Below are 3,373 nucleotides of genomic sequence, written 5' to 3'. Positions count from 1 at the left end.
GCACTAGTAGACATTGGGAGGTATAGGAGGTTGGTCGGCAGTCTGATCTACTTGTGTAACACCAGACCAGATATCAGTTTTGCTGTTGGTGTTTTGAGCAGGTTCTCAAACAAACCTCATGAGAGTCATTGGAAGGCTGGGATGCGGGTGCTCAGATACTTGAAGAAAACTCTTGACTATGGTATCACATACAGTTTTGGAACCTCTCTTGTGGGGAACTATGACTCAGATTGGGCAGGAGACATTGATTCCAGGAAGTCAGTTTCTGGTTATTGTTTCTCTTTGGGTTCAGGAATTTTCTCTTGGATTAGTAAGAAGCAACCAACAGTGGCATTGTCTTCTATCGAAGCAGAGTACAAGGCAGCTTGTTTTGCTGCATGTGAGGCCATATGGTTGAGAAGGATTCTATGGCATATGGGAGTGCAGGATGAAGAACCAACTGTGCTGAGATGTGTCAATCAGAGTTGCATCGCCATTGCCAAAAATCCAGTGTTTCATGCACACACCAAACATATAGAGATCCAGTATCACTATGTGCGTGATTTGATGGAGGATGGGATAGTGGAATTGGTCTACTGTCCAACAGAGAAGAATGGAGCAGATAACTTCACCAAAGCATTTACGAAGGATCTGCTTCAAGTTTATCTTTAGAGACTCGGCATTGGGACGAGGAGATAGTTCACCTATGGGTGGACATTGAGGGGGGGTGTTAGATATGATCAATGCCCCACCCTCATTAGGTGCTACCAATGATCCATGGTGCTCAAAATTGTAAGGCCCCCATTATGAGGAGAAGCCAAATGTGAGCCCGGACATTGGTTGAGTCGTGACTTGTATATCAGATGAGGTCTATGTGACCGGATGGCAAAAAGGTGACTGTTGTGGGTCTAATCTTTGGGTTAGATGGAGTGGTTAAGCTGGTAGCAACTCGAGGCGCATTGCATCAAGTTGCGGTGTAAGGGAGTTAAAAGGGGCCCCTATTGTGGGGTAAAGGGAATATTCCTTGGAATATTCCCTGGCCGACTAGTGGAGGCTCATATGGTAGGTCGGCGGTGAGTAGGCCGACCTAACGACCTTCGCGGGCTATAAAAGCTAAACCCCTTCGTAGCCATCTTTCACCCAGTCAAAGTTGTTATTCCAGCTAGCCTTAAGCTCTTCACCTATCTTCTGTCTAGATCGCCATCTAAGCTTCACACAGTGGAAGCGCACGGGTGGACAGAGCCATCTTTGTATCAGTTGTTTGGAGTTAAAGAATTTACTGATTCTCCTCTTATCTGTTGTGTACTCTCTATCTCTTTCTCAGATTCTGTTTGCTGCGCCGTGTAATATTTTACACAGCCTTCGCCCTGGATAGTGGCGCTTAGGGCCTCGCTTCTTGGTGTATCTCTTGATGGTGGGCACATAGCGCTCCAGTGGAGGGGCGCATGCCATGTGCTCCCGTCGTCTCTGAAGAGCGTCTTTGCATTCCAGATGTCCATGGTTCTCCATGTGTTCCATCTGGAATCCTGCAAGATTCAATCCAAGGGTTAGACCTTGATATAGGATACAACTATTCGTGTGGAAGGGATTTTAGTGTAGTTTATCAAGCGCCTATGACAAGATGGGGAGAGGTGAGGCATGCGGTGATTGTTGTAGAGGAATAGCCCCCATGCTGATGTTCGCGTTGCCTCCAGTCATTAGCAGATCTTAGTTTATGCTAAGCCGCGTGGACTGGTTGTCGTGGAGTGGGACAGGGTACATCCTCGTAAGGATAGACCAAAAAGGGAAGAAGGTGTATAGGAAGGGACTACACCCTGTCTACACCATCAGAGTTGTTGGTCAAGGCCTCCTATGGCGGAAAATTGGGTTGCATGCCCTTCACTTGGATGTGGGGTTGGTCACACGACTTTTAAAAGTGTGATGTGAGGAGGACCTGAGGAACTTAGCCTGTCAAACCCGACTCTTCTTCCTGTGCTTGACTATCATTGCTTCTGTGTGTTGATATTGTTTATACATGGTGACACAAAAATCAGTGTTTATTTATATACATATCTATGAATCCATGTCACATCATGAGGATAAGAACCAAGTGTAGAACTCGGGGTTGTACTGGAGCGTGGCACACGCATCTAGTATTCGTGGCAGCTGACTTAATATTGATAGATATTTTGCCACGTCGAGTAGCATGGAACCTTGACCAAGTCTACTGGAAATATGTAACTCCTCCTCAGTGAGAACCTTATCAATCAAAGGGCCCTGAAGCCTAGTCCCAGCTAAGTTCGTATCCTGAATGTCAGTGAGTACTCGAAGGGACGTTGGTGCCACATAGGTTGGGTCTCTTTGGGATCGCCATTTGGCCAATCGCTCCTCAGAGACTATCATGATCTAAGCCCCTAGTTCGGCCATTACAACGCGGCTTTCACACCAACGCTGCTCAAATTGACTCACGCCTGCTGACAGTCGCTTTAGTAGCTCTATGTCTACGAGATTCGGTCGGCAGAGCACTTCATTGAACATGATGGTTAAGCGTAGTGCGTCAGCCTCCTCGTCAGGGATGAGTTGCATTTGTTCATGTAGGAGCCTATCGTAGTGCCCATTAAGATGTTCTTGTTCTTCTCATGATAGAGGAAAGGTCAAGTAATCTCCAAGCTGCTCCTTGGGGATCAAGCCCATGTCCGCAAGGACGTAGACACGCGTGACCACTTTGAGCTTAGCCTCCAACTCAGTTAAGCATTCTGCGACACTTCTATGTTCAACGAGGGCTTGCTCGGTTGCTATCTCATGCAAAGATCTAAGAGTTTCCTTAGGCTTTAGCATAGCTGGGGGCTCAGGCCTAGATGAGCAAGATTGGTCAACGCTAGGTTTTCTTATGCTCTTGGGGTTCTCACGTTTCTCCTGAGGTTTTGCTGTTATTTCGTCATGGTTCTTCTCGGATGTGACTGGTATAGATTTGTCACCCTGTTGTGATGACGTTGTATCCACCCTTGATTGATCAATGTGAGTTCTATTGTCAATGGATAGAGTGTTGCAAGCAACTGTTGATGGCAACGGTTGCTTTGGTTTTTCAGAACACACGGATGTGTCTGAGGTTTCACCGCTATTAGGAGAGGCATTAGTGGGTTCATTGGTGGATGGACTCGATGCTTTATTCATCAGCTCTCTCGCGCCCTTCGTCTCAATGTTCTTGGGGTCCACAACCACCTGCAACTGTTGCTGTTTTCTCTGCTTTCTCCTCTTTTTCTTGGTCAATGAAGGTGCCTCTCTCGACGACTCAGGACCCTAGGCTATATCGACTGTTGATGTGCTTGGTCAGACCTCAGTATTTTCCTTCTCTAGTGTGTCCTTATGGGACATAGCCGTGGTTTGCTGAATAGCCTTGCCCGGTTGTCCTTTT

The sequence above is a fragment of the Lygodium microphyllum genome, chromosome 9, assembly GCF_053477565.2.
Source record: "Lygodium microphyllum isolate KBCC chromosome 9, Lygodium_microphyllum_v1.1.10, whole genome shotgun sequence".
NCBI classification, from domain to species: domain Eukaryota; kingdom Viridiplantae; phylum Streptophyta; class Polypodiopsida; order Schizaeales; family Lygodiaceae; genus Lygodium; species Lygodium microphyllum.
This window is presented reverse-complemented; position numbering follows the sequence as displayed.